This window comes from Corvus brachyrhynchos, unplaced genomic scaffold (genome assembly GCF_000691975.1).
Source record: "Corvus brachyrhynchos isolate BGI_N302 unplaced genomic scaffold, ASM69197v1 scaffold44, whole genome shotgun sequence".
NCBI lineage: Eukaryota > Metazoa > Chordata > Aves > Passeriformes > Corvidae > Corvus > Corvus brachyrhynchos.
In genome coordinates this window covers 4,618,605-4,632,211 of record NW_008238359.1, presented here as the reverse complement: position 1 = coordinate 4,632,211, position 13,607 = coordinate 4,618,605, and the positions used below count along the sequence as shown (strand labels likewise).

Sequence of the window (13,607 nt, the reverse complement as noted above, 5' to 3'; positions counted from 1 at the left end):
TCCAGGAAAAAATTTACTTGCAAACAGCCTTCTATAACGTGACTTTGAAGATACCAATACTAGAGGAAAATATAGATCTGGTGCATTTCTCTATGTTATATCAGTATGTCATTTTTCTCTTTGACTGGACAAGTGACTATTCTGTCATATCAAAACCTACACATACCATTCCAGTAAAATAGTACATAAATAAGTTCCCAGCACGTTTCTATCTCTCCAGTTTCATGTCTTGTAGAAAAAAACAGGAAAGCACACAAGCAAAGGCATTAAATTGTTTTCTACAAAAACCAAAGATTTAAGACCCTCAACGATTCACAGTTCCTTCACTGACTTACTCTGTTCATGCAATTGCAGATTCATGGACCAACTGCTCAATTAAAGCTTCACCCATAGCTGCAGGCAGGAAGTATGGAAAAACAATCCCTAAATGCCATGACTGATTAAAATCATATTATAAAAAGTATGTTTCAGAGTTAGTTTTGCATCTGTTTAGTATTCTATTTTTAGTACATTTAGAAAGTAAATTAAGCCACTTACAGTGAACCAAAACTTCCCTTGTTTCCATGGAAATGTTTAGAAGGCTGATCTGAAGTTAACCAGACTGGTAAATACAAATACTTGTTACCAGCCAGCTTAATCCCCACGGCTGCCTCTCATGCGCACCATCACACCCAGGAAACCCTCCACACTGCGAAACACTCCTTAGTGACAGCTGATTCCGAATCCACAGACAGAGCAGGACCCTCTCAAATATGTGTCACACTGACAGGGGCAGGGACCACCAAGCCTGCACACTCATAGCTAAAAACTGTGTGCCAACAATAGACCCTTTTAATATTCCACAATTCAAAGGATGAGCTGGTGCTTTTTTATTTTAATTCTCTTTCATTGCCAGTTTTTCATCTAACACCAGCAATTTTACACTGGTGTAATGCTTGTATCCAGTGAAATTACTTCTGCTTTATCCCAGGGTAAGCAAGATCAGAATGAGATCATTTGTGCTTTACTCACGGGAGAAAAATGATGGATTGCTGTTCAAATATTAATACTGACATTTCCTATGGAAAGATCGTACATAATACATCAGTAATGCACAGCAAGAGTATTGCCTGTGGGTGTGGTTGCAGGGAAGTGTGAAGGTGTCCAGAGGTTTTGTAAGAAAAAGGGAAGCTATATCAATACTGCTACAAAGCAACTAATAAAACTCAGTCATTTGTGCCTGTGTGAATCTGCAAACTTCATGCACATATCTATTTTTGTTCAAGGCAGAAACCTGGCAAAACAGAAAAAGAGAGGCCAGTTTTGCTTCGCCAAAGTTTGAGTGCAAGCTGACCTAAGAGCTTGCTGCTACCCAAAGGAATGGATAGTGCTCCTCCATCCTGTCCTTCTATACACTCCCTCACACCAGACACCTTCCAGCTTCGCTCCTTGCACCAGCTTTCATGCTTGTCAGGAATTTTCCTGAGGTAATTCAATTCATTAATTTGGCAGGAAATTATACATTTTGATGGGGGGAGTTATTTTTCCTGTAGCTCAGCAAGTCAACTCCAGCAAGGGATTAACAAATGCCAAAGTCAGCCTGTATGGCCAGAGATGACTGCAAAGAGCATCAGCTGTGTATCTGAAATGTACTTCAACTTATTAAAGCTCCTATCGCACACAGAACCATAGAATTTCCTGAGCTGGAAAGGACTTACAAGAATCATCAGAGTTCAGCTCCTGGCTCTGCACAGGACATCCCCAAGAATCACACCATGTTCCTTAGGGTGTTGTCCAAACACATCTTGAACCCCGTCAGGCTGGTGCTGTGGCCCCTTCCCTGGGGAGCCTGTTCCAGTGCCCAACGACCCTCTGGGTGAAGAGCCTTTTCCTGATATCCAACCTAAACCTCCCCTGACACAGCTTCAGGCCATCGCCTCTGGTCCTGTCACTGGTCACCACAGAGAAGAGATCAGTGCCTGCCCCTCCTCCTTCCCTCACAAGGAAGTTGCAGACTGCAATGAGGTCTCCCCTCAGTCTCCTCCAGGCTGAACAGACCAAGTGCCCTCAGCCACTCCTCAGGCTTCTCCTCAAGGCCCTTCACCATCCTCATGGCCGTTTTCTGAATGCTCTCTAAGAGCTCATAAATGATTATTCATTTATTTAAGTAAGACGTTACCTTTCTGTATACACAGATAAACATATGCTTCCATCTAAAAAGCTGAAAAACCCAAAACAAACCCAAAGCATGATGGACAGTGACTGGTTTTGTAGTTACATTGTGACCAGCCCAAACAGAATTAGCATCCACAACATTTATCTCATCAAACAATAAGGAAAAGTAGTGGCAAAAATTCTCAGTTAAGCTGTGGATTAGGTGTCAATCTACCACCCTACTGCAGCTGTATGTGCAGCTCCAAGGAAAATAAAACCTGGTAAACAATAGACAAAGGGGAAGGGGGGTGGTGGTGATGTAACAGACATCCAAGAGAATAAATGTTTGTATGTACAAGCCCTGGAAGCAGGTAAAAGGCTCTTAGCCAGAGGTATTCAAGCCAGTATGAACAAATCTGGAGGGAATGGCTTATCAAGTGTTTTCAGGAGGAAAAAAATGCACTATCTGTAAGGGACACATAATAGTTACTCTGATATTTCTGATGTGTCACATGAGGTCAAACCTTTTAACATTTGTCAAGCTGGAAAACAACAGCAAAACTTGAACTATCTTTTACTGTGACTTCAGTCAGAACAGAGCCCAGCCCTGACAGCAGCTGCACAAGAAACAGCTGGCAAAGACCTAACATGCCTGAGCAGTCTCATCACCTCAGATTTCCAGTGTCTCAAGTCTTCTTTGGAAATAAATAGAAAAAAAAAAAAAAAACCATAAAAACAAAACAGAAACCAAAAGTAATTTCTTTTCCAGTCAAAGTCTTCTGAACAGGATAAACAGGAGATGTGCTCATCTTCTTGGCATGCTCTATCTGCTACTCTATGCAGAATAAAACAGCATTTCTTTTCAAATACTTGCCAGAAAAAAACAAGCATAAAAGACAAGAAAGGGTATTTGATTTTAAAAAATTATGAAATTTAATACTTTTTTTTAAATGTATAAATCAGTTTTGCTGATTAATTATGGGAAAATAAAGGTACTGTCTGAATCAGAAACCTTTAATAAAACTGAAGATTCTCCCTGAAGCCCGAAGGACAGTTAGAAGTTTGGCTTACTATTAAGATCCCTGAAGCAAGCTGCCTTACAAGGACAGACTGAAAGACTCTGGTTCTTTGGCCTTGGAAATTAAAGGCTGAGACTCTCATTGCTGCCTCCAACAACTAAATTGGAGGGTCTGAAGAGGAAAGATCAAGACTTCTCTCAGACAGGAATACTGAGAGCACTATAGGTGCCACAGGAAATACCTTCTCAATGCAATCGCCATGACAGCGGCCAAATACTGAAAAAGGGGACCTGAGAAGCTGCAAAATCTCCAGCTAATAAAGTCCTCAGCACCTGATCTAAGTTGGTCCTGCTTTGAGAAAGGACAAGATTGTTCAAAGGTCTCTTCCAACATCAACCTGTTGTGTGGTTCTACCTCATCAAAGTGGGCAGAGAAGATCGTGTCCTCCTCTTCCCAGTAGTTTCCAGGACAGCACACGTTTGGAAACCACTTGTGTTTTACCACAGCTTTCTAGGAAGATATGCCTGATAAAAAATTCCTAGTTTGTCAGAACACAGTCTCCTGAAGAGGAGATTGCACCACTGTAGTCTGAAGTTAATCTTTCAAAGATGAAATGCCGTATTCAGGGGACATCTGAAAGATGTCTGGACCATTTGCACCAGGGCTTTCAGTGGAAAAACCCACTCAAGTCACTAAAGAGCCTACCTCCTTCCCTATACCTTAATGAATAGAGTCAAGTCCAACTCTGAAATGCTCCTTAGAAGTCAGGAAACTGGGTAATACAAGTAGCTTGAAAACAGCCTGGAGCAGTGCTTTTACCACAAGTCTTACTGCACAAAATTTCACCACTGGTTTCCCTCCCTGAAAATGCAGTTTCATGGAACAATTAACCTAATCAACTGCCCCTTTGCAAAAGGGGAAATTCTGTTTCTATTCTCAGCCACAGTCCTATATTTCTGCTGATTTCCTTGTGCCAGCCTTGGCACAGGTTTAATTCTAAGGTGAGCTGACACAGACCCATTTTCTTGGAGCCAAAGTGAATACTTTCCTGGCTATAACTAACTTGTCTACTTGTGGATCCAGAGGAGCAGCAGTGCTGGTACAAGAGCAGGGGGGACAGGAGAGGACAACTATACTACCAGGTGTTGCCTATAATCAAAACAGAAAAAACCCTTGCAACAGTGTTAGAATAGAAAAGTAAAAAGAAAACTTTTATTTGGAAGCTTTCAGGTGTCTCGGTGGTGATGGGCACACCAGGAATCAAATTTCTACAACTTTGTAAGGTTAATTAATTAGGATATCTAACAGGCACATCCAACAGGAGATTCAGATGCCCCAGTAAGCCACCTCTGGGTCAGGCCCTTGGAGTTGGTCCAAGGGGTCCTCTTCCCCACTTCTTATTATGTCATATTGTAGGTTCCCTACTTGGAATAAGACTAAACAATATTTCAGGAATCTGTTTCCAAGTTCAGCTTATTGTTCTAAAATCTAGGAAAAAGGGTAGGAAAAGTACTGGAGCTACGGCCATGCATTATCTACAAAGCCACAAATATATGAAAAAAATAAATAAAAAGCTTAGGCATCACGGGGATTCAGAGATCAGCTGAGTTAGAATTTGAAACTGTAGCTTGTAATGCAAATGCTCTTCAGTGCCAGATAGCAATGTCAGGAGAGGGCCCCCCAAGCAGGGCTGGGGCTGGCTCAGCAGTGCAAGCCGTGGCTGGCAGTCCCATGCCAGAGAGCTGCCAGGAGCTGGCAGCTGAGAAAGAAAACCAAGGGTACTGATCCAATGGAGCATAAGTACTGTAGAAACAACTTTCTCGTTTTAGCAGCATTTTGGACCTATTTAGCCTTAGTTGGGTCTCCCTTATCCAGCCCTTCCCAGAGGTTCCCAACAAAACTGGCTGTACTTTTCATTTTAGCATGAACTGCCCACATCAATATCCTTCTCTAAAGAATGCTAATGGGAGTTTCGCCACAGAGTTCAGGAGGGTGGGGGTAGATGAATATAGTGACTTGTGGGAACACCAGGAGCCTGCCTGGCTTCTGGCACACAGCCCAGCACTTTGAGTATTCAGAAGAGACCATTAGATCACTCAGCCTGACTTGCTGTATATCACAGGACATTATATTTCACCATCTCATCCTTGCACTCAGTCCAACAAATATGTATCAGGTACAATAAACTGTTATTCCCTGTATATATGCCAGCCTGCATGAATGAGATATTGTTTTCTGAAAAGGTATCAAGTCACTTCCAGTATCCTACAGCCTGCAGTGTAAGACTTCCTTGAATAACTCAGGACAGGGAGGGGAAATCTGACCACTGAAGACTGGCAAAAGTTGCTGTTTACAGGACCAATATATTTGATTAAATCAACATCTTATTGCATGAAAATACCCAGTTGCAGTAAGGATGCTGTGATAAATATTCTTTAGAAACTGGGGTACAGTTCATGATTCAGAGCATGGTGCCTACTTAGATTAATTGCATTTCATTCCAAATGCTTGATTAATATTACAGTTTTATGCAAGCATCAGAGATGTCCCATTCCCTGGAAGTGCTCATGGACAGGCTGGATGGTGCTTTGAGCAACCTGGTCTAATGGAAAGTGTCCCTGCCCATGGATGATCTTTAAGGTCCCTTCCAACCCAAACTTCTCTGTGTTTCTACATATGGTGATGTATGGGGAATTTCAAGATGCTTTATGGCAGAGATGTCAGGATTACCATGCTCCTTCTCCAGCCACCACCCACAGCTCACTCATGTCTCACCTTCAGCCAGACCCAATCACCTGCCCTCTGCTATTCCACAGTTTAGCTCTCTAACACTGACAGGAAGGACAGTGCTTGAGTGTTCAAAGCATAGCTAATATAGAATGCAGAATTACTGGCTAAATGAGACTTCCTCCATTTAAACCAAATATATGAGCTTTTTTAGGATAGGAATCTCACAGCTGTTCACTGAAAGCTCATCTCAATCCTTCATTATTTATCTCACTGTGCCTGCAAAGTGACAGAAATCAGTAAACCCCCAAGGCAATGTTTCTGCCATCAAGAATTACCCACTGTTCATGCATTTTCCTCAGATGCAAGATTGTAATCATTAGCTGTAATATTATAACTCTCTCATGACTTTTACTTCAATTCATGTGTCTAGTCCGGCTTTGCAGCACAAAAAATACTGATATAATAAAGGGAATCCAGGAAAGATTATCATGATTGCCAGAGGGCTGACAGACACGGGATACTGAGAAGATTCAACTAGATTCAACTAGATTCACCTGGTCTTAAGAAAAGGTAGAAGGAACGAGAGAAATCTCATTGCTAGCTACAGTTACTTAATTCTGCTGGGGGTGTAAAAAAGATGGAGCCAGGCCCTTCTCAGAGTTAACAACAGTGGGAATTGCAGGTAACACTTGGCACTGCAGATAATGCAGTGCAGAGGAAACAGCGATGAGTTACCTTGGGGAGCAGTCACGCTGCTCCAGGCTGTATTTCATCTCTTTTTGACAGAGAGAATTGTAGTACGTGACAAGCACTGTACCTCCACACCAAACCAACACATATCCACAACAGCTTGCAAACCACACCACAGATATACCCCCTGTTAAGGAAACTTCCCTGTCCAACCAGCCAGGAGCAGTCACACTCGCACCACCTGAGCTGGGACCAAGGCCCCGTCGCAGCTACACCCCACACTCACACAGTCACACCAGGGCTCCTTACCCACTCAACCCCAGGTTTCCCATAGCAGAGTCCCAGATGTCCAGATCCCTAAAACAATTTAATCTTGGTGCAATAACTAAATAACAAAATAACAGCCCAAGCTGATGCCTCCAAGAAGGGGCCCCGAACAAAGGAGCCCCCAGGCTTTTACCCCCTCATGCTTTAAGCATGGGAAAGTCTGGCACCCTCGGTCCCCTGGATGGGCCACAGATGCCCTTTGCTATGCCAAGGCTCGGCTGTTCACAGCCTCTTGGCTCAGGCTCCTGCCCCCAGAGCCCAAACTGCAGCTGCTCACCGAGATACCTGTACCAAGTGTGCTCCACAGCACCCACTGCCTGTGTTTTATTCATGGATGAGAGATGAAGTGCAATAAGTGCCAGTGTTCCTGCCCGTGATGGCCATCAGCTGACTGCCACTCTGAACAAAACTGTCTCTCACTGCCAGCCTCGTGGGCTGACAGCTGCACTATGCACTGGAATCGTGCTTAAAAAACTGAGTTTCTTTAAAATATATCCCTATTTTTTAGGACATGGAGGCTCCCTTACTAGAGAAGCTGAAAATTTACAATGCCAAAGTGCAGCCAGTTAGTAGATGTTAGAAGAGGCCCATTTGAAAGTACAGCAACTTTTACAGGTCTTGTGTATTCATTTTTCACAGCAGGGTCTAGAGGCAGAATGAGAATATCATTTTACACAAAAAGAAAAAAAAAAGCAAATTACAGACACCACATTTTGTTGAACATACACTATTCCCATTCACGAAACAAGACTATATTCTACCTTCATAATAAGTTGAAGCTAATGAAGCACAGCTGCTTTATATGTTTCAGAAGTAGATTAAGACACAACAGGATGTTCAGTAACTATGTTAGAAAAGCAGATTCCTTAAGGTAGCTATATCAGTATAGATAAAAAAAAAAACCTGCTTCCCAAAACTGGCTCTGTACTTTCACTATCTTATAATGCCTTTTGATTAACACATTCTCTTACGCTGGATTCAAAAAGAGTAAAAGCAAAGTTGATGGCAATTAAATATTAAGCCAAACCTTGCCCTGAGCTGTTTGCATGAATGTGTGCTGAGTATGAATTTACATCCTTTCTTATGTAAACTTACGTCCAAAAAGTGGTGAAAAAACTTACTTCAACAGCAGTTACACAGTTATCTAAAGTACTGACACCTATTTAGACAGTGTTCACATTTCAGTCCTTGTTGAAAACTGATGCTGTAGTTGTTACAGAAAAAAGAAAAGAAAACATATGAGTGCTTTGCCAAAGTTTTCCAAACAACTTCAACATACACCTCTTTTTTCATATATTAGTGTGGTGCAGGATGCTTTCCAAAATTAATACATTTGTAAGTTAAAGTGGAAAAGAAATATTAGAAAGTACACAACTTTTACAAACATTAAGAGGAAAGTATTTTCAGCTTCATATTATACTATAAAACACTCCTGGATTGTGGACATAATATTTCTGACATTTGAGTCTTACTTCAACCTTTGCACCTCAGAAACTTCTTTCTAAAATACTTCTTGCTATTTTCAAATCACTTTTCCAATTGCCTTTATACCAACATCATTGATATACATCACACCTCGCTCAGAGTAGGTCAGATCCTGCTCCAGCTCTAGCAGTGTAAATCTGGCACATGTGACCCCAATTAAGGTTACTACAGAGTGGCATGGGTGTAATTTAATACAGAGCTTGGATTCCTTGCTATATTAGTACCCCTTTTAAACACCACTCCTTTAAGGTCTGCACAACTCAGAGATTTAATTGCATGCTACACTTTACTGAAATGCTGAGAATTAGCCCCCATTCTGCCATATACAAAGCCTTATTTTAGTTCTTAGCTGGCTTCCCACTAATCATCCCTACAGTTTGCAATGGTAGGCATGCTGTTTGCAATGATGTAAGCCTAGAGAAGATTCAGTGAAGTCTCTGGAGAAGTACAGGTGCAAAAAGGACAAGAGAGAGCACCCAATACATCTATCATACTCATACATACGCAGGCCCACCCGTTATGCATATTCAGTGCAAGGATCTGCTGCTCACTTTACAGGACATTATTAGGGATAATGAATCTGGACCCTTGGATCCTAAGGAGATGAAAAGGTAGTAGGTGTTTGGTATGCAGATGCACTGAATAGTGCACTGTGATGATTAAAAAAAAAAAGCCAAAGGTGAAAACTGTAAGGGGTCTTACTAATGATCACAGCTAGATACAGGTGGGGTGAGGAGCAGGACAACAGGTCCCATCCTTCCCTCATGAGTTAGAAACATAGAATTGTTAAGGTTGGAAAAGACCTGTAATATCATTAAGTTCAACCATTAGCCTAATACTACCAAGTCCATCACTAACCCACATCCCTAAGTGCCACATCTACATATCTTTTAAATACCTCCAAAGATGGTGACTCCACTGCTTCCCTGGGCAGCCCGTTCCAGTGCTTGACAATTCTTTTAGTGAAGATATTTTTCCTAATAAATCTAATCATAATCTAAATCTCCCCAGACATAATTTAAGGCCATTTTCTCATTTTCCTGTCACTTGCTGCCTGGGAGAAGAGACCATCTCCCACCTATCTACAATCTCCTTTCAAGCAGTTGTAGAGAGTTAAGGCCCCTTAACAGAGACAGCCAGAAACTGCATGGATATCAGTTGCTCAGGCCCTTCACCTACATAATTAAGCACTAATGCAAACTCTGTGGGGTAATTACAGCTTATATACCCCACCCATACATATGTATGTCCTGTTCTGCCAATCCTCCAGCAGCTGCAGCCTGGAGGTAGGAATCACATCAGTATCCTACCTGCACCTGAGGGGATCATGACTCGGGGCCCTTGGGACTACTTTGATCCAGCAGGGAATGCCATGCAATCCTACGACCACATTCTCGTCATGACAGTTTAATGGTGCTCAGAAATAAATGTTCATCACTTCACCACACACTTAAAGCAGCGTGGGTGCTCACAGCTGACAGAAATAAATGTTTTTCAGAGACAGGAAAAAAATGAAACAATAAAGGAAAAAATATTGCAAAAACAAATAGGCAATTAAAACTTATTTCTTAAATATGACAAGCCTTTAACTGAGACAGCCCTGCCATAATAAAACCATTAAAAACTCATTAAGTGGGCTGTGGAAACTTCTACCAGATAGATATGAGATTTCATTGACAAAAGAACAAGATCCAACAGATGAATGAGCCTGGGATCTATAAGATTTGTAAAGTCTTTTAAAGTTTATTGTACTTTATGAAAAGCTAAATATTACTGCCAAAGTCTATGGAGACCATTCCCACGTCTATATCTGTTTAATGGGGTGGTCAGAGAGATAACCAGGAAATTAGTATCTCAGATGCTAGTAATGGAGGAATTGACAATTTTCATTAGAAACAAAATAACGTTCACAAATGCTGTGATTTAATCTCAGTGGCCAACCCAGTATCTTCTGCATCCCCTCCCATTGCTTTCTGTCCTTTCCTTTTCCAAGGAGGATGACAGACCTGGCAGTTAAATGACTTGGAGGGATATATATGCAGGAAACCATCAGCACAGGCTTCCCGGAAGCACTAACATGAGCTCATTGCTCCAATTCCTTCTTCTCTAGCCCTCTGCACACAGCTATCCATGACTGCCATGTCACCCTCAGATACCCTCTCCATAGAAGATTTGACACTAAATCAGTTGCACATTGCAGTCCTACCGGTGAAAATCCTCCCACTTTGTTCAGATCACATTTCAGATACAGATATGGTTATGACATGGTTCCGGAGTGGAAAGTAATTGACTGATTCATCGTTTGATGAATTTATATACACTGATACATTATTGCAGGAAACATCCAGAAGCAGGCTTTAACACCTAGTTTATATATCTAATCAAATGCATATGTATCGATATATATGTGCAATGTATCTAATTTATACAGGTTAAGAAATGGCACAGAAATTCCTTCAACAGGAAAGCAAAAAGGCTTGCCCTTTCTTCAGAAAGATAAAAGGCACCAATTTACTTGTTAAGCAGGGAAGCAGGAAAGAAAACAATTGTAGTAAGAAGCTGAAGTCAGGAGGACATGTAAAAGTACTGGCTAAAACATGTTTGTTCTATACATAGTCCTATTTGTCAAGTCTTTTAATACAAAATGAAGCATTACATTTGTTCACTTCCCCAGAAGTTGTATATTACTGTGATTTTCAAACATGCCTCACCATCAATTCATAGGTTGCTCCTCCATCAAGACCACCATTCCTCTTCCTCATTAAAACACCTGAAGCCAGAAAGGGAGCTGCCAGGAAAGCAGGAAAGCTGCCAGGTGCACCAGGAAAGGGTAGAGGGGGTCACCACTGCCTCTCACGTCGAATCAGAGCCACAGGCAGAAGACACACACAGGAAATTGAGTGGAGTCATGGTTAGGAGATAGGAGAAAAGACTATGAAGGATGAGGAAGTGGTAAAGGGCAGCAGGCTGTGCTGATGAGGCTGGGAGACAGATGAGCTCAGAGGAAAACCATTTAACCATGGAAGTAGACATATGAAGTTCTGCCAGTGGCCAGGAGGAAGGAGGAAAGCGGCTGCATCACTGTTGTGGGTTAGATATGGGCCTTAAAATTTAACACTATTGGGATAGGCAGATTCCCCTCTAAAGTCTTAGAAACCATAACTGAAAGTAAAACACTAGACACATTTGTGATATTAGAACATGAAGGAGTGCTGGGGATCTGACTCATATTTTGAACACATAATGATGGCAATATTGTGACACTAACAGCTTCAATTTACTATAACAGAATTCTCACGGTATGTGTGATGGGAGAACACAGCTGCAAACACTTTCATGGGGAGTGTTAGATGTTTAGTTATGATTTAGGCTGGGTTTATGGGCTCAGTCTTCTTCCAGATTAAAAAAGTGGGAAGAAAAAAATCCATTTACTTGATGATTGTGTATCCAGGCATTACTGGAAACCATAATAAAAGGTATTACTAGTCATTCTTATTACTGACCAACATTTTCAAACCAGAGCCTGGAGCCTGGGTTTAAGCATATTTGGTCCAATATGATATATTTTCCATTGATTTTTCTATAAGCAGCCACAAAACATTTACGTGACCTCTGCTAAACTTGATCAAAATTAAAAAGATGATCCAGTGCTGAATGTAGAAATCTTTATTCAACCAGATATTAGAAACTAAGCAGAATGAACTTCTGCTGCAAGGTTTGGTCTCAACACAGTTCCCAGCTTCTCTGAAAGTCATGTACTTTAGGATCATTTGGTTGGAGGTTCAGGGGAAATACTTTATGGTGTGGAGCTGTGGATGGAATTTAAATTGAAATTATTTATGTCCTGTTCTATTTTATGCCAATGTTTAGTGTCACTCCATAAAGCAAACCCTAACATAGATATAAATCTGTCAGCATTGCATAAGCAGTGTCAATCCATTGGTCCTTACATAGATGCAGTTGCTGAAGGATCCCTATCAATGTCATTTTTCCCATGCTAATTTGTGCACCTTGGACACAACACAATAGGCAATTTCGATCCAGAACTTCTCTATCAGCAACAGACAAAACAAAATATCTGTAAAATAATATGCGGCTCTTGTGGAGTGCAAAGGATGATTGAGAAAAGGAATGAAAAAGCTGAGAACTAGCAGCCCTTGAATGCAAAGGCTGTGGAAAGCCAAGCCTGTCCTGCCCCTTGCTTTGACAGCTGTAATCCTGACTGAACCCTTTGGGCACTTTGGACACAGGGATGCCATTAATAATACCTTTCAAGTCATTCCTTCTGTTACCTCTGCTTTACAGTTTCTATTTATTAAATTACTGCCTATCTCTTTTTATATCTATTTTCAAAACAGAGGAACACAGAGATAGGATTTATCAAAGCAAAAAATAGCTCATGGGTCAGCTGCCCCAGGCTATGTTGAAAACTGAACAAAAAGAATGCTAAGCTGCCTGTCACCAAAATCACCCTAATTTAGGAGTACAAGTACAGTTCCTGTGACTAAGAAAATATTTTTTGCTATTCCAATGCAAAGGCCATTATTGACATAACCAGATTTTATCTTTGGTCATTACAGATCTAAGCTTTTAAACTTTTTTCTTTAAAATACTGGACAACATTATGCTTTTTAAGATCAAGAAGTCTGGTTAGTGTTCTATACTATGCTTACAAGCATGAAGCAGGCTGCCTGCATATTCCCTGGAGCAGATAGTTGGAAGTGGCAGCCTGCACTGTATGAACATCTCCTTGACCTTCAGGCTGCTCTGAGGGTCTTGACTCAGAACAGCATTTGGTCTGCAGCAGATCCTCCTTTTCTGCGACTTCCTAAACCTCACTGCTCTACTGTGCAGTAATAATCTGTGGTTTGTTTATTCTGATAACACAGACCTAAGCAACACCTACTTCAACAACTTAGATGTAAGAGGTTTTCCCATCTGTCTGAAATGTTACACAAGCTGCTATTTAATGACCACCGGCTGAGTTTTGCGCCAAATAATGGCTACAATTGCAAGTATGGGATTTGACTTGTCTAAATAATTATTTTTTATCTCTAGTTTATGATTTCCAGCCTTTGCAGCACACACCTCACATTTCAGCAAGTCTCTAATATGCACTAATATTTAAAAAAAGAAAAACCAAACAAAGCCTAAGCAATTTACAACGAATCCCACGACACTGACTGAAGAAGGTCTATCACATCATCACATGCCCAGCTGCTG

The 13,607-nt window shown here is 41.2% G+C and overlaps 1 protein-coding gene across 12 annotated transcripts in view; it reads right to left on the bottom strand.

Moving 5' to 3' along the window:
• DLG2 (discs large MAGUK scaffold protein 2) overlaps positions 1 to 13,607 on the bottom strand; it is a 1,005,290-nt gene that overhangs the window by 914,161 nt on the left and 77,522 nt on the right. The window lies entirely within an intron of this gene.